The sequence below is a fragment of the Panthera tigris genome, chromosome B4 (assembly GCF_018350195.1).
Source record: "Panthera tigris isolate Pti1 chromosome B4, P.tigris_Pti1_mat1.1, whole genome shotgun sequence".
In the NCBI taxonomy this organism is placed as follows: Eukaryota; Metazoa; Chordata; class Mammalia; order Carnivora; family Felidae; genus Panthera; species Panthera tigris.
In genome coordinates, this window is record NC_056666.1 from 60,757,829 (window position 1) to 60,784,582 (window position 26,754).

General features: G+C 34.1%; 1 protein-coding gene across 6 annotated transcripts in view; it reads left to right on the forward strand.

The window, feature by feature from the left end:
• The window catches only part of CCDC91 (coiled-coil domain containing 91), a 349,643-nt gene that overhangs the window by 52,067 nt on the left and 270,822 nt on the right, over window positions 1–26,754 (forward strand). For 2 of the 6 annotated variants that reach the window (XM_042992021.1, XM_042992024.1), the window contains exons 2-4: window positions 21,454–21,480; window positions 22,216–22,318; window positions 24,738–24,783. The exons of 2 other annotated variants lie outside the window; for them this stretch is intronic. The gene's annotated coding sequence lies outside the window, so the exon portion shown is untranslated. The remainder of the gene's footprint in view (window positions 1–21,453; window positions 21,481–22,215; window positions 22,319–24,737; window positions 24,784–26,754) is intronic. 2 more of the 6 variants (XM_042992022.1, XM_007075649.2) reach the window with 2 other exon arrangements.

Here is a 26,754-nt window from a genome sequence, read left to right on the forward strand (position 1 = left end):
AGAGAGGGAGAATCCCAAGCAGGCTTCGCGTGGTCAGTGCGTAGTCCTATGTAGGGCTCAAACTCATGAAACTGTGAAATCGTGACCTGAGCTGAAATCAAGAACCTGTGTCTTACCTGACTGAGCCACCCAGGCACCCCAATAAGCTTAATTTTTGAAGTCACATGGAATAGGTGTCTATAAGGAAGCATGAGAGTCTAATTTCTATAAATTAATATGATGTATACTTTTAATAAACTGTACAATAATTGTAGTATTTGATACCATGTTCTTTTTAAGAAATCATGTTATTATTTATTCAATTTATAGTTCTTGAGCTAAGTTAGGTTTGATTTCTAACCTAGAAAGAACTCTTACGTTAGAGTTCCAAGGTGAGCCTCATATATTTGAGTATATTTTTATTTTTTTTAAATTTATTTACTTTATTTTAGAGAGAACTTGAGTGCTCATGAGAGCAGGGGAGAGGGTCAGAGGAAGAGAGAAAGAATTTCAAGCAGGCTCCATGCTCAGCATAGAGCCTGATGTGGGGCTCGATCCCATGACCCTGGGATCAAGAGTCAGACACTCAACTGACTAAGCCACTTAAGTGGCTAAGTACTTAAGTACTTAATTAAGTAATAAGTACTTAATTTAGATATTGAAATGCTATATATTATGGATATTAGAAGCTTTAAGAAATTCCCTAAAAATAGAGATCTATGGTAATTAATTGGCTTTACTACTACTACTATTACTACTACAGAATTTTAGCAATGCCTTTCTGTATTGTAAGTTTGGGTTTTGAATAGTGGGTTGTGAGAAATAAATTGGAAATCTTATCTCTGTGGGTTGGAATCTGGTGTGGCTTCAAATGACAAACAAAATATTTTAGCATGTATATGCCAGGTAAAATTTCAAATGGATTTTCCATAGGGTACAAACTTTTGAAGCCAAATAATATAAAGGGATTTTATACTTACAGGCAGACTCCTGTTGAGTTACATTGGTTTTGTTAATTTATGGTGGGGAAATCAATAGCTGATGAAGCAAACAACTAAAGAAATATCTTGTACAGTTTGTTTCTGTCCACTTGTGACATGTTGTTTGGAGAGGAGTTCTGAGGTGACGTGTAAGACTTGGTATCCTAAAAGTCTGGTGGGTTTTTTTCTTTATATTTTTAAAATAACAGGTGTATTTCAAGATCTAGAATATCTTGTTTTGCTTCAAGGAATTGTCCTAGAAGAATTGAAGTTAGTAGTTTCACATTTATAATTATACTTCAATGAAGATATATATGTTTTCTTCCTTTCTTCTAATTTATTTGAGAATTTTAGGAAAGGAATATTGTGCTGCTAGTAGAGTGGCCGGTTTACAGGAGTCTAGGTGAATTTATTGTCTTTCAGCTTGCATTATTCTTATTTATATGAGTAGCTGGAGATGTCACATGTAATTTGAGGTCTACATCTGGTTTTATGTTGAGTGAATCTGATTTAGGCTCGGCTATCTTCAATGGTGATTTTCCCAGCTGTAAATTAGGAATTTGGCATAGAAAACTGTGTGGTTTTGTGTAAGTAGAATTCAGATTGTGATGTTTTCTGTCACTTCATAATTCTAATTTTAGAGGTTCGGTTTTTAAAGCAGAATAATTCACTCCAGAAAAGTCTAAAATCTGATTACTCATATATTGCCAGGAACATTGATGGTCAATGGTTTGAGTCAAACTGAGTATCTTTTATTAGAAATATGGTGAAGAGTTTTACTCATCCACTCAGAATTGTAGCCATGAACTTTCTTTTGTTTTCTTGATTTCAAGTTTTTATTTAAATTCTAATTAGTTAACATATATGGTAAAATTGGTTTCAGGTGTAGTGTTTAGTGATTCATCACTTCGTATAACACGCAGTACTTTTCTATCTTGTAAAGACTACAGGAAACCCTTTGTATTTGCATTCTCAAATGTCTTGGAAGCAGAGATACTATGGGATTTTTCCCTCACTGGTAATAAAAAGGGAGGAGTAGGGGATAAATGTGCAGCATGAGCCACTCATTGCTGTTTGCCTTTCCTTAAAAAAAAAAAAATTCACCTTTCAAATTAGTGGTCTAAAGTGGACAGGGTTTCAATTGGAATATGGCAGGTACCACAAAGTCTTTCCTTGTAGTTATTACCTTCTTGTGCAGTGCCATCTATTTGATTATAAATGCCTTGAGGATTGAGTTTACTATATATTCATCTTTGTATTCTGTTACACTTAGCTCCTCACATAATTTACACAGGTAAGTGTAGCGGGCAGTTGAGTTAAATTGGATTGGCTTGAATTGGAGGGGATGAGGATTAGGCAGATGGGAAAACAGGGCTAGTCTCTGGGAAGTTAAAAGTCTTTTAGTCCTTCTAGATATCTTGTTTTAGTTTAAGTAATCAAGATGGTGATGTTTTATTTACCTTTAAAACCCTTATGGTTGACGAGTCAGAAATTGTAGCGTATCCTTCTCTGTTACCAGCTGGCAATTTACCTTTCAGTAAGCTGTTCTGGTTAATAATTCTGGTGGCTAAAAAATACCATTACATATATTGTTTCAGAGGATAATTCTCATGAATTAATTTCTAGACTAACTTCTTCAGTCTTTTTCTGCTCCCCACCTCCCCATTTAAAAAACTAATGTGGAATTTGCATATATTGTGAAATGTACAGATAGGGGGTGTAGAATTCATTGTGTTTGACATATATATAACTGTGTACTATATACTCCAATCAAGATAGGAAACATTTCCATTTTCCCAGAAAGTTGTTTCGTTGACCTTATGCTCTCTCTATAGACCATTTTGCCCCATCCTCTGATCCACTCTTCTGATTTCTTTTACATAGGTTAGTTTTACCTGTTATTGAACTTCATATAAATGGAATTACACAATATGTACTCTTGGTGACTGGCTTGTCACCCAACATGTTTTTGATTTTTTTTTTTATTATTATTAAGTCTGTTGCTTTAGTCTGACACATAACATAAAATTTACTGTCTTCACCATTTTAAAGTATACAATTCAGTGGCATTAAGTGTAATCACGTTGTGTTATCACCACCATCCGTCCACAGATCTGTTTTCATCTTGCAAAACTGAAACTTCATCCTTATTTCTTAATTAAAAAAAACAACAACGTTTTCTAGAAAGAACATAGGGAAAAAAGAAAAAAAGCATAGGGGTGCCTGGGTGGCTCAGTTGGTTAAGTGGCCAACTTCGGCTCAGGTCATGATCACAGGGCTTGAAGGCTCCTGAGTTTGAGCCCTGTATTGCTCTGTGCTGACAGCTCAGAGCCTGGAGCCTGCTTCAGATTCTGTGTCTCCCTCTCTCTCTGCCCCTCCCTGCTTGTACTCTGTCTCTGTCTTTTTCTCAAAAATAAATAAATATTTAAAGAACAAAAAGAGCTTATATTACAATCTCCTTTATCCAACTCGATTGGATATTGCTTATAAAATTTTTTTTTTGGCTAGAGTGGTTAGTCATAAAAATGTTATGTATATACCTTAAAACATAGTATATATTTATAACCCAGTGTTTTGATATTAAGCCCACATCTTTTCTATGAACATAGGTCTCCTGATTGAAATTCATCATGGCCTTTCTTAAATCACATCTACACCATTATCTTCAATATCTAGTTTCATTTTCCTTTTAGGTATGATGAGACAGTTGAAAAATAGTCCCAGTGGTTACTGTTCTAAATTTTTTAGTCTTACTTCTTGAAAATATTTTTTTAAAAAGCAACTAGACTTTATCAAATTGTTATGAGATGTTCAACTTACTCAGGGAAATGATGACTTCCAGGTCTTATAGATTTTAAAATATTTAATCATATAATTATATTAGCAAATAAATTGGATTAAATATGTTTAGAGCAAAACAACTGATTCTTACTAGTGTATAGTCAACTCATGGGAGGATAGGTATAGGGTCATGTCTTAGTAGCCTTGACACTTTCCTTCACACAGTAAGAATCAAAAGTAATGGGGCATATATGTTTCTTTCATGATTAATTTATGAGTTACTTAATGGAAGACAAAGAAATTTGTACTGTAGATACTAAGTTGATAATTTAAAAGTCTCTAAAAGTTTCATTATTATACTATAAACAGGTAGTCTGCTGTCTTCCCTATTGTCATAGTGAGTTTATTTGTACATAAAATGAAATTGTAGTTTTGGTTTGTTATCTGTCGTTTAGCACAGAACTCCCAAAACTTAGTTGCTTAAACAACTATTTTATTTTGCTCACAATTTTGTGGGTCGGGAATTTGGGAAGGATTTTGATGGCTGTGTACTGTTGTGTCCTCTAGCACTGAGGCTGCCATTTCTGGAAGAGTGGGAGATTCATTAGGTGTTTTTCTCTTGATGTGGTCTCTCCACATGGCTATTTTGGGTTACTTTACAACATAGTAGTCTTAGGATAGTAAAATTTCTTCTGTGGAGAAGAATCATCCAGAACAAGTTTTCCAAAGTACAGGAAGTGAAAGCCATCAATTTCTTAAGGTCTAAGCCTAGAAAATGGTACAGTGTCATTTCTGTCACATACTAGTAGTCAGAGCCATCATGGACCTCATTCAAGGCATGCCATAGATTGTGTGGCCATTTTACATCTGATACAGGCTTAAATGGTATATACAATTGATGACATTTTTATTTTTAAAGGCCTGAGAATATTTCTGGTGGATGTCAGCATTGAAGTCTGTGGAAGAACACATGGGTCTATATTTAACTGATTCAAATTATAAATGAATATGAAACATCTGGAGAGAGTAAAACTGATGAAGGATAGAATGCTGGCAGCAACATCATTATAGTAATGGCTACTGTAAAGTTCTAATTTATCAGTTCAGCTCCTGTTCTACCGTTCAGTTTGAGTTATAGTGCTTCATAGCATTAAAAAAAAAAGGAGGAAAACAAAGTACAGTAACATATGAATTTGAGTTTTAATCTTTTGGCAGGATGCAAATCCCATTTGGTGTCCTGGTAAAAGACATTTTAGACAACAGTGTGAGTTGGTTTTAAGTGGACTAGGTCATTTTAAAATAAATTTAATGGTTGCAAGTAACTGTTTTCTTCTTTGTTACTAATGCTAGTAATTTATGTACATATGTTGGTAAAATTTACTATTGATTTTAAATATAGTATCCTTTATCATCTCTAATGATAAAGGAAAATCAGATCTTCTGAGTATCATTTCATTTCAATGACACACTGTGGTCTTTTTTGATGATCAATGAAGACTCAGGGAAGAATATCTAAAATGGTCATTAGAAATAATTTATTTCATTAGGCTTTGTTGTACTTTGCTCTTCGAAATAACACACTTTTATTAAGATCAGCCAACATTTGAGCATGTGTTATGTTTTGTTAGATCTGAGAATATCTAGGTCAAAGAAAGTTGATTTACTCTGTCAAATGAATGTAATTAATAATGTTGAATTATTTTTTGAATAAAGCAGGAATGGAAATACTCTTCCTTTCCTTGTGATTGTTTGGTGCTGGCACCTGTTTTCCTGATGGTGTCAAGAAGAATTACTTTCAGATGTTAAATCCACTATAATTTCAAGAGATCCTTCTCTTTATAGGCAGAGTGGTATTTCCAGTGACTTTTAAAACATTGTTATTAGTTATGACTCATTAAATTTCTTATGTACTTTTATTCTGTTACATAATTCATAGAAATTAATATTTTTTTGTAGTCATTAACTTATTTCCCTCATTTATATAAATATATATTAGGTAGAGACAGTTTTCTGTGGAAGAGTGTTTCTGTTTGGTTGTATTCTTTTATATATAATATAGATACCATGAGTGACAGTATAAAATTACATTTATAAGCTTAATGTCACTGTGTGTTTGTATGTATTTTAATTTGGGTAATTTCTTTTTATTTATTTTGAAGTTTACTGATTTTTTTCCCCTTATTCTGTAGAGTCATGATAAGCCCAAAACGAATTTTCCGCTCTGATAGTGTGTTTTTAATTATCAGCATTTACATTTTCCTTTTTTTTTTTTTGGTAGTTTCCATCTATCTGTTGATATCCATTTACATGTTTTCTAACTTTGCATTATATTCTTATATTATGCACAGTTGCTTTTTTTTTTTTAAGTTCTTGTCATCTGGGTCATTTCTTGGTCTAGCTTTGTTGATTTGTCTCTTAAGTCATTTATTTCTTCCTTTCTCCTTCCTTTCCTTGTTTGTCTTATAATTGTTGTCACCCTCTATAAAAAAGAGTGACATAAATTGTATTTATACCATAAATTGGACATACCTCTTTTTCTTCAGGTCATTGATGTTAGGGTTTCTAAAACATACTAAATTAATGCATTATGAAACTAAGGCAGATATGTAATAAATTGACAAACTAATTCAAAGGAAAATGCATTGTAAGCCAAAACATTTTAAATGCTTTTAAAAAAAACGTCCATTTACTTTTGGGAGAGAACAAATGGGGAGGGGCAGAGAGAGGGGGATGGAAGATCCGAAGCTGGTTCTGCGCTGACAGGCTGAAAGCAGGGATCCCATTGTGGGGCTTGAACTCAAGAACCACAAGATCCATGACCTGAGCTGAAATCAAATGCTCAGCCAACTGAGCCAGCCAGGTGCTCCTCGAAACATTTTAAAAGAGAAATATTTAAGTTTCATTTTACATACTTTTTGAATGTATGTATGTATAATTAAAAGAAAACCTTTTTATTTTAAAATAACTATAGATTTATAAGAATTTGCAAAGATAATACAGAGAAGTCCTGCTTATTACTTACCTTCCACTTTCCCAAGTGGTTTCATTTCATGTAACTACAGTACAATATAAAAGCCAGGAAACTGATATTGATAACAATGTGTGTGTATAGTTTTGTGTCATTTTATTGCATCTGTGCATTTGTGTTACCATTACTACATCAAAGTACAGAACTGTTCCATCATCAATAAGATCTCCTTTGTACTACCCTTTTATAGTCACTCCTACTCCCTCCCTCTCCATCATTCTTTAACTTCTAGAAACCACTCATTTGTTCTCCATATTTACAACTTTGTCATTATGAGATTGTTATATAAATGGAATTAACAGTATGTGACCTTTTGAGATTGGCTTTTTTTTCACTCAGTATAATGCCTTTGACATCCATTCAACTCATTGCGTGTTTTGATAGTTTTTTTTTTCCTTTTTCTTTTTTTTTTTTTTTCCTTTTTAATGCTGACTAATACTTCAGTGGTGTGGATGTGGCACAGTTTGTTTATTATTTTAGGACATTTTGGTTGTTTCCAGTTTTTGGCTATTAAAAATAAAGCTGTGAACAATTACATACAGATATTTGTGTGGATGTTAAGTTTTCCTTTTTCTGAGAAAAATCCCCAGAAGGTCTATTGCTAGATCTTATGGTAAGTATTGTTTAACTTTTAAAGTAACTGACAAATACATTTTTCAGAGTGGCTGTACCATTTTATATTTGCACCATCAGTGTTTGAAAGATTTTTTCTCTACATTTTTGCCATCATTTGGTATTGTCACTGCTTTTTATTTAACCGTTCTAATAGGTGTGTAATGATATTGCACTGTTTTCTTAATTTACATTACTCTAATAACTAGGGATATTGAATGTCTTATAATTTGCTTAATTGTCATTCTCTGTGTGTATCCTCTTTGGTGAAATGTTTATATTTTATCCATTTATCCATTTTCTAATTGGATTTTGTTTTGTATTTTTTTGTTTTACCATTGAGTTTTGAGAGTTCTTTATGTGGACTTGAGTCCTTTGTCAGCAGATACGTGGTTTGTAGATATTTTTTCCTAGTCTGTAGCTTTTATTATGGCATTGTATTTCCTTTTCTTTTCTTTTTTTGAAATGATTTCAGACATATGGAAAAGTTACACATAGCCCAAATAATTTCTGTATGCTCTTCACCCAGATTTCCCTAATGTTAACATTTTACCGCATTAAAAAAAAAAATAATTTTCTCTGTATCTCTGTCTCTCTGTCTCTTTCTCTCTGTATGCATCTGTGTGTGTGTGTGTGTGTGTGTGTATACATACACATATAGGCAAAAAAATATATTTATTACAACAATAGGAAAACAGTCTGAACAATAGAAATACAAAAATAAAGAACCTTCTGGATTTGGTCATGATGGCGTAATACAGATTGGATTACCATCTTCCTATATTTTTACTTTTTTAATTTTTAATTACATCCAAGTTAGTTAACATATAGTGCAATAATGATTTCAGGAGTAGATTCCAGTGATTTATCCCCTTGTATAACACCCAGTGGTCATCCCAAGTGCCTTCCTTAATTTCCCTTACCTATTTAGCCCAACCCCCCACCCACAACCCCTCCAGTAACCCTCAGTTTGTTCTCTATATTTAAGAGTCTCTTGAGGTGCCTGGGTAGCTCAGTCAGTTAAGCTTCTGACTTTGGCTCAGGTCATGATCTCACAGCTTGTGGGTTTGAGCCCTGTGTCGGGCTCTGTGCTGACAGCTCAGAGCCTGGTACCTGCTTCGGATTCTGTGTCTCCCTCTCTCTCTGCCCCTCCCCTGTCCGTATTCTGTGTCTCTCTCAAAAATAAATAAACATTAGAAAAAAATTTAAAAAAAGTCTCTTATGTTTTGTCCCCCTTCCTGTTTTTATATCATTTTTGCTTCTCTTCCCATATGTTAATCTGTTTTGTATCTTAAATTCCATATATGGGTGAAGTCATATGATCTTTGCCTTTCTCTGACTGACTAATTTCGCTTAGCATAATACCCTCTAGTTCCATGCACATAGTTGCAAATGAAAGGATTTCATTCTCTTCGATTGTGGACTAATAGTCCATTGTATGTATATATACCACATCTTCTTTATCCATTCATCCACCGATGGACATTTGGGTTCTTTCAATACTTTGGCTATTGTTGATAGTGCTGCTATAAACTTGGGGTGCATGTGCCCCTTCGAAACAGCACACCTTGGATTATCATCTTACTTCAAATGACTATAATACTGGACAAGATAATGAAGCAACTATTTTTAGGCATTCAACAAGAGACAGCACAGGGCTATGGTCCTTGAGAAATAGGAAGCATAGGAAGTTTTCCCTGACCTAAGCAATGGATACCAACTAGGGTAAAGGAAACAGAGGTTAGAATTCCAACTGATGCAGTCGGAATTTGCAGGCAGGGTACTGAAGAGGGAGTTGCATAGAAGTAACTTAAGAAATCTGCATAGGGTTTCCTTTAAATGTTAAAAATCTTAAATACATATGCACCTAATAACAGAGCTTCAAAATACATGAAGGAAAAAGTGATTGTGTAGGACAAAAAGACATATTTGCAATGGTAGTTGAAGTTTTTCTCTCTTACTATTTGTTACAAGTAGAGAGAAGAGGTCTAAAAAACTTGAACACTTTCACCAGTGTGACGTAGGTGACATTTGTAGACCGCTACATTTGTAGACCACTGTACCCAGTAGTTTCAGAATATACATTCTTTTCATATGCACATGGGATTTTTACCATGTCTTTCTTTTAGGTATGTAGTGGAGAGCTTCATGATGGACATTTGGATTGTTATTGTGTACTTTTAACTTTTTTTGTGTTCAGTGGCTATGAAGTAGCAGTAGCATTCCATTGTTTTAAAATTTACATTTCCCTGGTGATCTTTGAGGTTTAGAGTCTTATTTATTCAACAGAAATACATTGAGCACCACCTCTATGCCAGTTACTTCTAGGTGCTGGAGATAAATTGGTGACCAAACTGGTAACAATTCTTGTTCTTGTGGAGGTTCTGTTTACCATGTATGTGGGAGGCAAACAATAATTATAATTCAGTAAATATGTGAAAAAGTGGTGAGTGCTGTGCAAGGAAGGAGGAATCAGGAATGCTGAGGGGAAGGTTTTATCATTTAACATTGGATAGTTTCAGTGGAAATGATACTCGAACCAAGACCTGGGAGAGGTAAGAAAGGCAAATAGTTGCCTGAGGAAAGAGTATTCTAGGTAGAAAGGATAGTCCATGCAGTCTTAAAGCATTAAAAAAAAAAAAAAAGCTGGCTACTTGTATTAATATTATCCAAAATCAACTTAAAAATCATGTTAGGGCTTGGTCATATCATAATGGTAAAAAGTTAACTTTATAAAGAAAATATAGCATCAAATATACAGCAAAAAAAAATGGGTAGTTATGTAGAGAGAAAGTGGTACTATTATAGTGAAAAATTTTAACTGACCTGTGATTATTGATCGATAAAGGTAAAAAAAAAATCAGCAAGGATGCAGATCTGAATAATACACTTTGTGTACATACATAGAACTTAGTGTATCTAAACTAAAACAGACATATAGTAACGGTTAAATCAGACATTAAAAAGATAATGAGAAATAAAAGGCATGTAATCAAAAGGAAGAAGTAAAATTGTTTTTGTTCACAGATGATATGATATTATATGTGGAAAACCCTGAAATTACACACACACACACACACAAATTGTTGGAACTAATAAATGAATTCAGTGAAGTAGCTGGATACAGAGTCAATACACAAAAACCAGTTGCATTTCTATACAGTAACAATGAACAATCTGAAAAGGAAATTAAGAAAACAGTTCAATTTACAGTAGCACCAAAAAAGAATAAGATACTTACTTAGGAGTTAACTAAGGATTGAAGGCTTATACAATTAAAACTATAAAACATTTCTGAAAGAAAGACGACATAAATAAATGGAAAGGCATCCCATGTTCATGGATTGGAAAATTTAAGATTCTTAACATGTCAATACTAATCCTAAATGATGTACAGATTTAATGCAATCTCTATCAAAATCCCAATGATATTTTTTGTACAAATAGATAAACTATCCTAAAATTTATATGGAATCTCAAGGGACGCTGAATAGCCAAAATAAACCTGAAAAATAGAACAAAGCTGGATGACTCACATTTTTTAATTTAAAAACTTACTATAAACTAAGCAATCAAAATAGCATGGTACTGGATAAAGACAGGTATATAAATCTGTGGAATAGAATAGAAAGCCCAGAAATAAACCTTCCCATATATGGTGAAATGATTTTTGGTAGAGGTACCAAGATCATTTAATGGACAAAAGAGAGTGTTTTCAACAAGTAGTTCTGGGAAAAGTAGATATCCACATGCAACAGAATGAAGTTGGAATCTTTACTAATAGTATATACAAAAATTAATTCCTAATGGACCCTTGACCTAGTGTAAGACCTAAAACTAAAAAAAGTTTAAAAAAAATAGAGGGCAAAACTTTGACATTGGATTTAACAATGGTGTCTTGGATATGACAGTAAGGTGTCTTGCATAAGCAAGAAAAAAAAACAAATTAGACTTGATGAAAATATTTAAAAGTTTGTGCATCAACAGGTATAAACTGTCACCAGTAAAAAGTTAACCTAAAAAATAGGAGGAAATATTTGCAAATAAAGGATTAATATCCAGGATATATAAAGGGCTCCTAAAACTCAACAACTGAAAACAAAGCACCAGATTAAAAAATGGGTGAAGGATTTGAATAGACATTTTTGCAAAGAAGGTATGCGAATGAACTTATGAAAAGATAGTCAAAATCATTAATTTGCATTAGGGAAATACAAATCAAAACTATAATGAGTGGCGCCTGGGTGGCTCAGTCAGTTAAGTGTCTGACTTCGGCTCAGGTCATGATCTCATAGTCCATAAGTTCGAGCCCCGCATCAGGCTCTGTGCCGACAGCTCAGAGCCTGGAGCCTGCTTCGGATTCTGTGTCTCCCTCTCTCTCTATCTGCTCATGCTCTGTCTCTGTCTCTCCCCTGCTCATGCTCTGTCTCTCTCTGTCTCAAAACTAAATAAAAACATTTAAAAAAATTAAAAAAACCCTATCCAATATGATGGCTACTATTGAAAAAAAAAGAAGAAATAGTAAGTGTTGATGAGGATATAGAGAAATTGGAACCCTTGTGTGCTGTTACTGGGAATGCAAAATGGCACAGCTGTTGTGTAAAATGGTACAGTAGTTCCTCAAAAGTAAAACTAGAATTATCATGTGATCCAGCAATTCCACTTCAAGGGAAATACTCAAAGAATTAAAAGCAGGTTCTTAAACAGGTATTAGTACACCAATGTTAATAGCAGTATTTTTCATGATAACTAAAACATGGAAACAACCCAAATATCTATTGAGAGGTGAATGGATAAACAAAATGTGGTATACATTAAACTATTATTCAGCCTTAAAAAGGAGGGAATTTCTGTCATGTGCAACAATATGGAAGAACTTTTAAGGACATTGTGCTGTGTGAAATAACCAGTCACAGCAAGGCAAATACTATATTATTCCAATTATGTGAGATACTTAGAGGAGTCATAATCATAGAGACAGAAAGTAGAGGAATGGTTGTCAGGGGTTGGGGAGGAGGGGACTGTGGAGTTATTGTTTAACATGCAGAGTTTCAGTTTTGTGAGATGAAAAGTGTTTTGGAGATGGATGGTGGTGATTGCACAACAGTATGAATGTTCTTTATGCATTGTATAAGCTATACAATGTACTGAACTGTACAATTAAAATGGTTAAGATAATAAATTTTATGTTTATTTTAGCACAGTAAAAAACAATATAATGACAATATTCTTAGCAACTATATGTCAACTGTTTTTTTTTTTAAACTTAGTCACATTTCTAGAAAAATATTGAGGGAGAAATTAAAAGTCTGAATCATCCTATAATTATAAGAAATAGAATCTTCCCACAAAGAAAGCAACAGGCCCAGATGTTTGCTAAGCAAGTTTCTACCAAAATTTTAAGAAATAGATTATTCCAATCTGTTGCAATCATTTTAATTAATAGAAGAGGGGTATTGCACCAGCTAGTTCTGAAAGCCCTCCATAACCCTGATTTCTAAAACAGATGAAGACATTACAAGAAATGAAAATTACAGGGGCAACTGGGTGGCTTAGTCAGTTAAACATCCGACTCTTGATTTTGGTTCAGGTCATGATCTCACAGTTGTGAGATCTAGCCCCACATTGGCTCTGTGCTGAGTGTGGAGTCTGCTTGAGATTCTCTCATTCTCTGCCTCTCTCTCAAAATAAATAAACATTTTAAAAAATGAAAATTTTCTCGTGACTGTAGATGCAGAAATCTCAAGATATTAGCACATTGAAACCAACTTTGTAAGAGAAGGCAGACACTATTGCCATGTTGGGTTTATTTCAGGTATACAAGAATGGTTTACTATTATATGATCCATAAATGTAAATGATGACAGTAGATTAAAAAGAGAAAAATCATGATAACTTCAATAGATAACAAAAATTTGATAATCAATGTAAATTCATGGTAAGAATGCTTAGTAATTAGGAAAATAGGGAAATTCTTTAATCTGCTGGGATAATTAAAAAGTCATCACCACATAGCTTTTAAAGTGGGGAAATATTAAAAACATTTCCTTTAAAAACAGGAATGATATAGGCATGGTTGCCACCCATTTATCACCCATTCTAGTTATTATTGCTATGTAACAAGTCCTGTTAAACTTAATGACATAAAATAGCTATTATGCTCATGGGTTCTGAGATTCAGACTAAGAAGGCTTGTTACTGATCCAGCCTTGGTAATACATCAGTGGTATGACTTGAACACTAGACTTGATGACTAGGGGATGGGATCATCTGGAAGTATGTTCATATATCTGGTGATTTGATATCAGTTGGTAGTTTGGGGACTCAGGCAGTCAGTTGGAAAATTTACATATGGCTTCTCTATGTGGTCTGTCCAGATGGTGTGGTTTGGCCTTTTTCACATCATGGCAGCTAGGTTCTAAGTGCAAGCAGTACTAGAGCAGAAATGCAGTGCATTTTTATGCACTATCTGGGGAAGTTATACAGTGTTAGTTCTGGTGTTGTGTATTGGTTGTGGAAGTTGTAATTATCTACATAGATTCAAGGGGAAGGACAGAGACTCTACACATCATTGGGAGAAGTATGAATGTTCTAGTCTTAGAAGAATATGTGAGTTGGGAGATGTTTTTGTCCCTATCTTTGGAAAAAATAATCACCACCTTGCCTCTTGTGTTGGAGGACATAACCAATGCTTTAAGATAAGAAAAAGTAATTAGAGGTGTTAAATTTGGAAAGGAAGAAATGAAAGTATTATTTGGAGTCAGAATGATCACTTACATGTAAAGTCAAAAGAATATAGGTAAATTATTGGATGTAAGAGTTTTGCAAAGATGAATATATATAGACAGACTAGTATACAGAAAGTAATTGCATTTTTTGTAACAGTGACAGTTAGCAAACATACTTTAAAAAGACGTTAAAATAGTATCATGGAATATCAATATCTAGTAATAAACAGCAAAGACATATAAGACTTCTTTAGGGAAAATTGTAGTACTCTATTAGTAGACATTAAAAAAGACTTAATCACTGTATATTTGAGTTGTAAGATATACCATGTTCATGGGCAGAATGGCTGAATATCAAAGACTTCATTTCTACTGAAATAATTCTACATCCAGAAACAAATCCACTTATTTATGGAGCTTTGATATCTGATAATGATGGAATATCAGATTAGTGAGGAAAGAAGTTACTATTTAATAAATGAAATTGACAAAAAAAAAAATGGACCTCTGCATCCACCATATATAAAAGTTAAATTGCAGATTGTTAAAGTACGTAAGTGTCAAAAATAAAATATTAACTTTGTAGAAACTATGGGTGTATATCTTTTAGACCTAAGGATAGTAAAGGATTTAAAAACAAAGGCTAAAAATTGCAAAGTTATAAAAGAATAGATTAATAGAGTTAACATACTAAGAATTTTTGTTCATCAAAAGCTACCTTCAAGGAAGTGAAAAAATAAGTTATAAAATGGAGGATATTTGCAATATACAAAGCTGACAATGATTAACATCAAGAATATTTTTTAAAAGTTGTATAAATCAAAAGTCACAGACAAAAAAGCTATTTCACAAAAGAGTATATGGTAAATAATCATGAAGAGATTTCAACTTCATTAATAATTGGGGAAATCAAATTAGGGATACACAGTGAGATACCATTTAAAACCAAGTGTTGAAAAGGGGGAGGATTCACAGAACTTTTATACATTACTCCACAACTACAATTTCTGCAACCATTTGGAAAATAGTTTTTCATGATCCCGTGAAGTTAAATTTAGACAAACTTTACAACCCAGTGATTTTACTTGTAGGCATATACCCAAGAGAAATACTGTGTATATACAAAAGTAGATGTCTTGGAGAATGTTCATAGCAGTTCTGTTCTCAATAACAAAGTAGACACTCAAATGTCTACTGACTGGAAAGTGACCGAATAAACTGTGGTATATTATGGTAGTTAAAAAATGAATGGTAGCTGAAATAATACTAGTGACATAATATGTGAAAAAGTTGTCTGCCAAATTTATATGTCATGGGATACCCTTTAAAAATAGCCAAAATAAAAATAGTATACTTTTTGGTAGTAGTTACAGATGAGATAAAACTTTATTAATTTGAGAGCAGGGGAATGATGAAAAATAAATTGAGAATTGTGTCCTAAGGAAGGGTTACATGTAATTTATTGTTAGGATCTTTAGTTTATGCTTGGTGGTGGGTTTCCATAAGCTGATTTTATAAAAAAACAAAAGTAGTAATAATAATAATAACAATAACAACAACAATACCAGATGCTTTAAGGCAGGGATATGACAGGGAGGCCATGTAGCTAGAACAGAGTAAGTTAGGGGGAGTTATAAATGAGGTCAGGGAAGCACTGGGGGCCTCTAATTAGATCTAATAGAAGAAAAAACACATTTTTAACAGGGGTTTAAAGCTATTTATGAATAAAGTATTTGAACACTAAGTTTATAATTTCACTCTTGTCTATCCAGAAGAGTTTTGTGGATATTGTATCAGAATAACCATGTTCCAGGTAGATGTGATTAGTAAATATATCTATCCAGATAAATGGGACTTCACTATAAACAGAAAAAAATGTAGGAGCATTTCAAATGAGAGCATTTGAAACCATAAAAGAAGTGAAACACTTTCTTATTGGAGAGAGCATTAAATTTGTGATCTTCTGCACCTGATAACGTCAACACTGTTTTTACTATGTTGTTGTATAATATTTTTCTCTATTTTTTCTTGTATAGTGTGTCCTTTTATGCCTTAATATTGTGATATAATTGTAGGCTTTTTATAGAACTTATTTTTACTTTAAAAATTTTTTTTCTTTTTAAATGTTTTTTATTTTTGAGAGAGAGAGAGGAGAGAGAAAGAGCAGGGGAGGGGGGGAGAGAGAGAGAGAGAGAGAGAGAGAGAGAGAGAGAGAGACAAAATCCGAAGCAGGGCGCAGGTTCTGAGCTGTCAGCACAGATCCCGATGTGGGGCTTGAACTCGTGAGTCATGAGATCATGACCTGAGCTGAAGTCAGACGCTTAACTGACTGAGCCACCCAGGTGCCCCCTTATTTTTACTTTTAATGATTAATGCCAATGCAAGTCACAGCTTTGTCTTCGTTCTTACTTTGCTTATCAGTGAGGCTCCAAAGTTCATGCCTCAGAGAGATGGATTTTTCATTCTTAGTTTGAAAGCTTTGGAGTTGACATTGACATGATGATAGTCTTAGAGTTTAAAACTTCATTGTTTTATAAGGAGTTGTCCAGTGTGATAAATGGATTGGAGAGCGGGATGACTAGTAAGTTCTGATAATTTTCAAGAAATAGTGGTAGATATCTGAGTCACAGGGATGATCACTAGAGGAGAAAGGAAAGGAAGAGTGGAGAAACTAATATAGGATTGAATAACATACTTGACTACGGTGTAAAGCAAAGAATAAAAGGTGACACCTAGCTTCTGCATTTTGCATGGATTAAAGAATGATGGTAATATTATTGACTGAAAATGACATATTCAGAATAGAAAATATTTAGAAAGTTCTTTTTTTGTTGTTGAAACTTAAAAAGAAATTTTTTGGTTTTTTTTGTTTTTGTTTTTGTTTTTTTATGGGGCACCTGGGTGGCTCAGTCGGTTGAGTGTACAACTTCAGGTCAAGTCATGATCTTGCAGATCATGAGTTTGAGCCCCGAGTCAGGCTCTGTGCTGACAACTCAGAGTCGAGCCTGTTCGGATTGTGTCTCCCTCTCTCTCTGCCAATCCCCTACTCAATGTTCTCTGTATGTCTCTCCTTTCAAAAAATGAATAAACATTAAAAAAATTTATCTTTTTTTTAATGTTTATTTTTGAGAGAGAGAGAGAGAGCCCATGCACGAGTGGGGTAGGGGCAGAGTGAGACTAGGACAGAGGATCCAAAGCAGGCTCTGTGATGACAGCAGAGAGCCCAATGTGGGGCACGAACTCACTAACCGTGAGATCATGACCAGAGCTGAAGTTGGAGGCTTAACCGGCTGAGCCACCCAGGTGCGCCATTCAGGAAGTTCTTTATGAAAAAGAAAGGAATTTGATTTTAGTCATAGAATAATATATTTAGAGGATCTTACAATGCAATATCTTAGAAGTCATGTAATCATTTTTTTCATTTTACATATAAGGTCACTGAGGTCGAGAGAGGTGTGGTGATTTGGCCAGAGTCACATGGTTCAAATATAAATTCTTATATGACTGCAGGGTATGGATGTATTAGTGATGAGGATGGTAGCAGAAACTAGGTTATAAAGGGTCATTCATTTCGGCCTGACTAGTTTTTAGATTTTTTTTATCTCTGCAGCAAGGGTTTCTTCTATGGTTTGTCTGCAGCAAGGTCTTCTATGCTGTTTTCAAGCCCAGCTAGTATTCTTATGACTGTTGTTGTAAATTCTTGTTCAGATATATTGCTTCTATCTGTTTTGAGCAAATCCCTGGCTGTGGTTTCTCCTTGATCTTTCTTTTGGGAAGAATTCTTCCATCTTGTCATTTTGTCTAGGTTTCTGTCTTTTGCGTGTTATGAAAGTGTGTTATGTTTCTTGCTCCTGAGAGTAATGTTATATTAAGAAGGGGTCATACACTGTCCAGGGCTTGGCACAAAGGTTCATTAATTTCTTGCTAAGAATTTTGACTTCGTAAAGTAACAAGGAGCCACTGAAAGGTTTTAACTAGGTGAGTATTTAAAAAGATCACTTGGGTAGCAGAGTGGAGAATGGAGTAGAAAGGAGAAAATTGGAAACAGAACTGTTTTGAAGGCTGATGGTATAAGCCAGATGAAATATAATGGGGCTCTAACTAGAGTAAAGGTTTGGATACTGAGTGGAGGAGATGGATTCTAGAGGTGTTTAGGACGTAGGATTTGGTTATTGATTGGATGTATGAGGTGAGAGAGAAAAGGAGGCAAAGGTGACTGCAGGATTTTATCTTGGCCAGCTGTTTTGTAGATGGTAATACCAATCACTGGGTGAAGGTATTTTGGAGGGACAGTAAATTGACTTTGATGGGAGAGATCTTGAGTTCAGTTTTGGTTGTATTGAATTTGAGGTGCCTGCCAAATTGGAAAAGTGACTATTCAATTGTCTGTTGTTTATGTGGGTCTGGAGCTCAGGAGGTGGATCTTAACTAGAGATTTCTTAGCTTATATTTTAAGTGAGTCCAGGGAGTGTTTCTGAAGTGAGATAAAAAGAAGGGGTAGGTTAGAGTATTTAGGAACACCATCATCTAACTGGAAGGTAGAAGAACCTACAAGGGAGATTGAGAAGAAGCAGCCAGAGAAATAGGAAGAAAGAGGGAAAAGAAGTATGGTTGTCTTGTAAACCACGGGGTGAGAGTGTTTTGAGAAGGAAAGACTGGTCAAATGTTGTTAGTGTTCAAATAAGACAAGGAATTGAAAGTGTCTTTTTGCATTTAGTGAAAAGGAGGTAATTGGTTGCAGGCATGGGCTGTAAGAATACAGCACTTATGAAGTTGAGCTGTGAAAAGGAGAGGTCTGTGGTTGGAGAAGAATGTGTAGTTGAGGATGGTTTTGCTTTTGTTTTTGTTTTGTTTCATTTTTAAAGATGTAGGAACTGGAGCATGTTTCAGTGTTTTGGGAAGAGCCAAATAAGAGGAGGAAGTTCAGTATTTAAGAGAAAGAACGATTGAGAGAGCCAAGTCTCTGAAAACACAGATGGAGGAATTAGCTTTAAGAACATAGAGGGATTCCTCCTTCAGTGTGAGCAGAAGAAAGTGGGATAGCTTGGTACAGATGCTGGTAACTGTAGTTTTGGTAGAAAGTAGTTAAGGAACTTCTCTAAAAATGGCTTCTGTTTTAGCAGGAGGATTGGTCATGTGTTTTGAATACAGAAAGGAATGAAAAGGTTGGAAGTTTGAGGAGTATTGAGAATCTTTGACATAGTTTCTGGAGAATTAGAAGTGGCTTAAAGAGAGAAAAAAATGGGTATGGATACGCAGCACTGTGAATCCAGTGAATTACAGTGAATTGTCTTAAGTTCTCGGCAGAAGTTAGGTAATTGGATATTGCTGGTGGTTCTTGGGGAGAGCCATTATCAGTTGCCTTGTACCACTCCAGATTTGAGTCAGTTGAGAAGTAGAACCAAGTCATAGGAATCAGAAAAGTGCTTTTATTATTAAAGGTTTAATGTAAATGTGGTTTGGACAGAGGTGGAAATGAGGTCTCTCACAAGTTCTCTTCTGAATTCCTATTACTCATCTAGTCACAAGCTAAAAAACATGTCTTCATGCTAAGGAAATGAAGTTTTTCTCTGATGAGCTTCACTCATGGGAGCTGCACTGGAGGAATAATATGTTAACGGGCACACAGTTCCCAGTGAGGAACTCGAAGAGCTTGTACTGTGTAGGCACAGTACTGTGTATGGGAATTCTATACATTAATCTCACCCAGTAGGACACCTATGGATGTCCTCCTGTCACTTATTTTGATTATTTTTCTCTTGGAGAGAAGTAAAGATGAGAAAGAGACTGTAGTATTTCTTAAATCTTGTTTCCTTCTATCTAGAGGACTGTGTCCTCTTTTAAAATGTGAGAAGAGGTGATATCTGCCCACTAATATTCATTGAGGGCCGAGATTTTGCCAGATAGGGGTATAATTCATACAGTGAGAATTTTGAGTTGACAGTAAAATAGCCATACAAAAGTATTTATTATTTGGTTGGAAATATATGACTGAACCCAGTGAGGTGGTTAATTTTGGAAAATTTGAGTGGAGCATTAAGATCATGAGAGTGAATGCACTCTTTCAAGGAGAAGATAATGAGACAGGATCATAGATCCATCAGCTGAGGGAAAGATTGCTCTGAAGGAGTTAGAGGAGGTAGAAGAGTTAACCAAAGAGGTTGGAAAATAGAAGAATTAGCCAAAGAGTTGGAAAATAGGTAAGCATTTGGAGAGTCTAAGTGTTTTGCAATTTTTGTTTCTTGTTACCTGCTGGGATATGTAAATTTTCTTGAATGAAGGCTGGCAAAGACAAAATTTAAGTACAGATGAAAATTATATAAAGGAAAATATTTAGTTACTAGAACTATTAATTGTTTTGGGGATGTTTTCCTATCTGATCATTTATGAGTAGAATGTTTTTCAGGTAGTGAATATCTCAGTTATTTTTTTAACTTGTGACGATATTTTGCCATTGGCAGCGGTATTTATAGTATAGCAATTATTTTGTAATTCTGCTTCATCCGGGAAGTGTCAAAGTTATTATTAATCCTAATAATAACTGGACACTTAAGAGAGAGGAGTGTAGCAGCATAATTTCTTTTAAGATGTAGGCCTTCAAACTCATGCCTTAATATGCATAGAGCTGTTTTAGTGCTAGCAACTTGATCCTCTACCACTCAAGTTCCAACATGTTTTTCTTGGAGAAGTAAAAGGGGAAGGAAAGTCATGTGGGAAGTATTAGCAACTCATTTGTTTTCATTTAGTGGTTTTTTCCAAAAGCACTGATTCAAAAATATTTTCTGAGACCCTACTATGTGCTAGGAACTGCTCAGTTGAAGGTACCAGAGAGTTAAAAGTAGATAAAATTGGCCTGACACTACCTCAGAAGAGCTTACAGAAAATTAGGTAAATAAATAGTATCCTTGAACAGATAAGCCTGAAATTCTGATCTTAGATGGTTAGACTCTTTAAGGTAGTTCAGTCTTAGTAGCTATTAATTTTTAACCTTATCTAAGAGAGGTGTGTGTGTGTGTGTGTGTGTGTGTGTGTTTCCTTTGTTCTGCTTTCTCCTTAACAATTTATGTTTGCCCAGGATAGTAAAAAAAAAAAAAAAAAAAAAAAAAAAAAAATCACTTGTCTATTGCTTCTAGGAAATATGGCATGAAAAAGGATCAAATGGAAAAATACTGTGACTGTGAGGATGTTGGTTAGCCAGTAGTTTTTCAGATGGGCTAGAGATTGAAGTGCTAAGTGGACAGTGTCAACTAGTAGGACACTTTGGGATGATTGAATCATTTGGATGATCTCCGGAGATTGTACTTTTTGAGTCACTCACCTAAGGTTTTTTTTTTTTTTTTCTTAGACTTTTTTTCCAGCTCTGGTGTTTGAGGTACGCTTTTCCATTTTGTATAAACACTTACAATAAATGTTAATGAATAAATGTTATTAAGGAGACTACATGAAAAATTTTAATTTTTTCACTGGTTAAATACTAATTTAAAGCATTTATGCCTTTGTTTATAGTTTTGTTAAAAGTAAATTTCCCTGAATTTTATTTTTCCAATTATTTTGATAGAAATAATAGATGGTTGGTCATTGTGCCATGCTGTCTTCTAATACTGTTGTTAAAGAAATCAGTTATATGTGCCCACAGTTTAAAGTTGTAAAATACTTGTTATGAAACATAACCATCTCCTATGCCTGCTCTTCTTTTCTAGCCTCTCCTTTTCTTGTTTTCTAGAAGCAAGAAGTTTAGTACATATGGTTGATAATTTTAGTGTTTACCAGTATATCCCTAAACATGTTTATTATTGCTACTTCTTCATTTTTCAGTTTCATACCCAGCAACTTTCCAATATGGAAGATGAAGCTTTAGCTGTCTTTCATCACCCTCTCTACACTTCATACCACATGCTGCTTCTTTCTCTTAGCTTTCCGATATGGTTTTAGTATAATTTTGGTGCCGTTAGTTATTCATTGTTTATTATTGCCATGTGAATAGTATTCATGGCTAAAAAATATAGTACTGTTATAATGTTTACTTTTCCTGTCCAACGTATTATTTTTTCTTTTTTTAATTTGGTTAATGTTTTAATCACTAATTCAACTCTTAATTCTCCCACAGTTGTTTAAAATTACTCTCATGATATGGTAAAACACATGAGAGAGTCTATTAGTTGGATTTGCTTGAGTCCTCCCAGGAGCTTTCTGATCTGCTTTAAATTTAGGTGGGTTGCTCTCTGTTCTTGTGGTATAGATATAGCTTGGGAACTCACTTTACCACTATTCTGGGAGAATTTCCTTTGGTTTTCACTTTGGTTATATCACCTATTTTCTTTTCTAACCCATTTCTTCCTTGTGTCTTATTCCCTTGGTTTACTCTATAGAATGGGAAATAAAAATTTTGACACCTTGGAGTATGAATATGACTTTAGTCTTCCCACACATTAGTTATTTGTTGGTTTGGCTGATTTTAGAATTCTATCTGCTAATCATTTTCCCTCATAATTTTAAAAGCATTGTTCCCTTGCCTTTCACCTTCCAGCGATGCTGTTGTGAAGACTCTAATGTGATTGTATTCTTTATTCTTCGTACGAAACCTATTTTATCTCTCTGGGAGCCTGTAGGATCTTTTCCTTGTCTCTACTGTGCCTTAGTGTGGGTTTGTTCTTCTATTTTCTTGGATACTTGAGGAACTATTAAATCTGGATATCGTATCCTTTAGTTTTAGAAAATTCTCTTTTTCTTTCTTTCTTTCTTTCTTTCTTTCTTTCTTTCTTTCTTTCTTTCTTTTTTTTGAGAGATAGAGAGAGAGCATGAACAGGGGAGAAGGGCAGAGGGAGAGAGAGAATCTTAAGCAGGCTCCATGCTCAGCACAGAGCCTGATGTGGGGCTCGATCCCATGACCCTGGGATTATGACTTGAGCTGAAATTAAGAGTTAGACACTAACGGACTGAGCCACCCAGGTGCCTCTAGAAAATTTTCTTGAGTTATTTTGTTGATGATTTCTTTCCTTTTGTTTTCTCTACTTTGTCTTTCTAGAATTCCTGATAATTAGATATTGCATATTCTGGACTGGATCTTTTAATTTTCTTATGTTTTTACTCTGACTTTTCATTTCTTTTTCTTTTATACTCCTCTTTTAATAGGAATTTCCTCAGCTTTAGTTTCCACCCTGCAATTTTCATTTCTGTAATCATTTTTATTTTCAAGACCTTAGTCTGGGTGCACATCCCTCTCTCATTTCTTCCCCCTATTCCCCCAAATGAAGGCTTCCTGTTCTTATTCCATAGATGCACTATCTTCTGTTGTTAATTCTCTGAAAGTACTAGTTATGGTTTTATTTTTTGAAAATTTTCTTGTGTAGTCTCTGTTTCTTTCTCTTTGGTTTGGTCTCTTATTTTTTATATTAGATACTTTCTTCGTATCTTTTATTGTCCTTGGCCATCTGCTCATATGTAAGAGTGAAACACTACTAATAAAGTAACAAACACTTATATAATACTTAGAATGTGTCAGAGACTGTTGTAAGGGCTTCATCTATTTTTTTATTTAATCCTTATAATGACTTTAAGAGCTAGTTACCATTATTATTATTAGTAGTAGTAGTAGTAGTACTAGTAGTATCTCTGACAGATGAGGAAACTGAGGTACACAGTGTTTAAATAACTTGCCCAGTGTAACACATTTAAGTAGCAGAACTAGAATTTGAATCAAGGCAACCTGACTTGATAATCTTTTCTTTTAGCCTTTATACTATTCATTATTTTACTGAAATCAGGAGCAAATTGGAAATTTTCTGCATATGGATAGGATTTGTCAAAGTAGTGATAGCTGAGTGAACTTTTTTTTTTTTTGGTGTTGCCTCTGATGACGTCCTTTTCATGAGTTGATTAGATTCACCAGAGAAGAATCTTCTACTCTGATGACTAGAGATTGAAACCTAGCTGCTGGCAGTTTGGTTGCCAAGTGATGAAAGAGGACTGGGAGAATGGGTCTCAGTATTGAATACAACTTTGACTTAGTCCAGCTGTCTCTGTGTCCTCTAATCCAGAGACCCTTGGCTTTGCCCTGTCCAGGGAATAAACCCAGTCTTCTGCTGTGATGAAGAACTATAAGTTTTCCTGTTGTGCAGATTGTAGAAGGGGATCTTGGGATATATCTGCCACTTTTATTTTGAGTTTTACCTTTACACAACTTTCATTGACATGCATTCCTAAGCCTTTTGTGGATTCTTTGATGTAAATGTGATTGATCCTTATTTTCCGCACTAGTAGTTTTAGATTCATCTTTCTTGTATTTGCTTTCAAAATTTTTTGCAGTATTCTCATTTCACATTCTCTTTGACCCTGTGTTTATGCAGAAGCAAACAATCAAAGCAAATCTTTGCTATCTTTTAGGAAAAGGCTAATAAAATGCACGTTCTTAATGTGCCATTTAAAATTCTTTGTTAGGTCTGTTGAAATAGATTTCTCAAATATCTCCCCCCCTGAAGCATTTATGATGCTCCTACTAGATATATCACATCTGTAAATCTTTCCTTCCACCTTAGACACTTTTTCTTCTTTCTTAAGGCTCTTTTATAGCTCATGTTATTAAAATTTGCATGTTTTTTTTACACTCTTCCCCCACCCCACTCTTCCTAGACTGTAACACCTTGAGGATCTTGACTGCTCAGTTCTACAGAGTCACGTAATAAAAATTTGTTACATTAAGTGTTGTATATATGTTTTCCTTGTAAAATATCAGCAATATATTAAATACTGAGAATAATAAAGGAGGGAATTTATATACTAGCACAACAGAAGAGATCAAATTCAGATATAAAGAAGTCTGAGAATTGTTAAACTAGATACTGTGATATCTTTCAATGTAGATACCTAATCATAATAAAGTATGCATCTTATCTCCTGCCATGACACCAAAAGATGAACTAATGATCTGCCAATTTTTTGGTCAGGCTCATGACTCTATAACTTATGTGACAGGTATATTTGGTGTTGCTGTATTATAGTTGTAATTTAATGGGATATAATGTTAAATGCTAGAAATATTTTTAAAAAGGATAAATGCGTTTTAGATAAAATACTGTTTTAAATGTGATGGAGTAGCTAAATCTGTAAAGAAGACCACACTTGTAATATTTCTTTTTAAAAACTAATTTTTGTGTTTTGTATTTAGTAAAATTGATTTTTACAAATCAGTGCTGTTAATATTACTTCCTCCTGCTCTTTGTAAGGCTTAGAAAGAAACAGCAACTATTGCAGGATTTGAAAGTAAATTATTTGGAGAAATGTTAATGCTTTAAAATAATATTTCTCTAATTATTGTATTTTAAGAAACTCAAGGCACATTTATTCTTTTTTTTTTTTTAAGTTTATCTATTTTGAGAGAGAGAAAGAGAGCCAGAGAGGGGCAGAGAGAGAGAGGAAGAGAGAGAGTCCCAAGTAGGTTCTGCACTGTCAGCGTGGTACCCAAAGCAGGGCTCCATGTCTATCTCACAAATCATGAGATTAGGACCTGAGCCAAAGTTAAGAATCGTGGATGCTTAATGGACTGAGCCACCCAGGTGCCCCAAAACACATGTATCTTTTAAAATGTGTTAATATTTCATTTCTTTGAAAATAAAGTAGAAGACTACCATCTGCATTTTAATATGTAGAGGTTGTTGGGGTATGGAAAACATCAATGGTTGTTAATACATTCTTTTGTAGAGTTAAATCAGTACTTAAAAAACTGATGGTGTTTGGTTCATTACCACATGCAAACAAGCTGAAATGATTGTTAAATATGGCTATTTGTTTTTGTTTGCAAGTTTTCTGGTATCTTACAAATAATTTATTGGGATGTGATTTACAAAACACATAGAAGCATTACTCTAGAAATTCTATTTTTTTGAAACAATATTATTTGGATATAGTGTGGTAGATGCTAAAAATATTTTTTAATTGTCTACTGAGATTCGTGGGATACATGTGGAAAACACAAAGTTAGTGTTTATAGTTAGACTTGGTTAATTCTCAGTATCCATATCACTCTTATTTCATAATTTCTTCATAAAAAATGTAATCACATACAGATTTCTATTTGCTTGAGACACAGAATTAATGTGAATTCCATTTTAAACTAACCACCATCAAAAGTTTCTGAAAGTCTGGTTTGTATTTTTTAAGTGTTGTATGTGGATGACTTGGTTAGCTCTGATTTTTTTGAGAAATACATCTTTAAAAAATTTTCATCAAACTACTAAATTGTAGGTAATGGTGACAACAGTGGTATCTCATTTTGATTAATTTAATGTCTTTCCTTTTTATAATGTACTTCTGTCTACATATATTCCTTTTAGTGTCATTACCTACTGTGTTTCTGTGCATATAAGTTTTCTTTGTCTATTAAAACAATCCTTGAGATTGTGTTTTACTGTGTATTTTTCTCTGACTAGTTTTTGAATTTATTTTTGAAGGCATTAATATTAATTTCATTGACAAGGCAAGACATGACTATAGATGACTACTGCTTCATCACTTAAAGCAAAGTGCCTTAGAAAATCCCTTTAGAATTATTGCTTAGCATGGTTTAATTTGTTTTGCTGGTTTTTTTTAGAAGTTGGAGAAGGTTGTTTTCCTATAATCAGGTTCATCTTGTATTAGTGAGTCTAGGAAG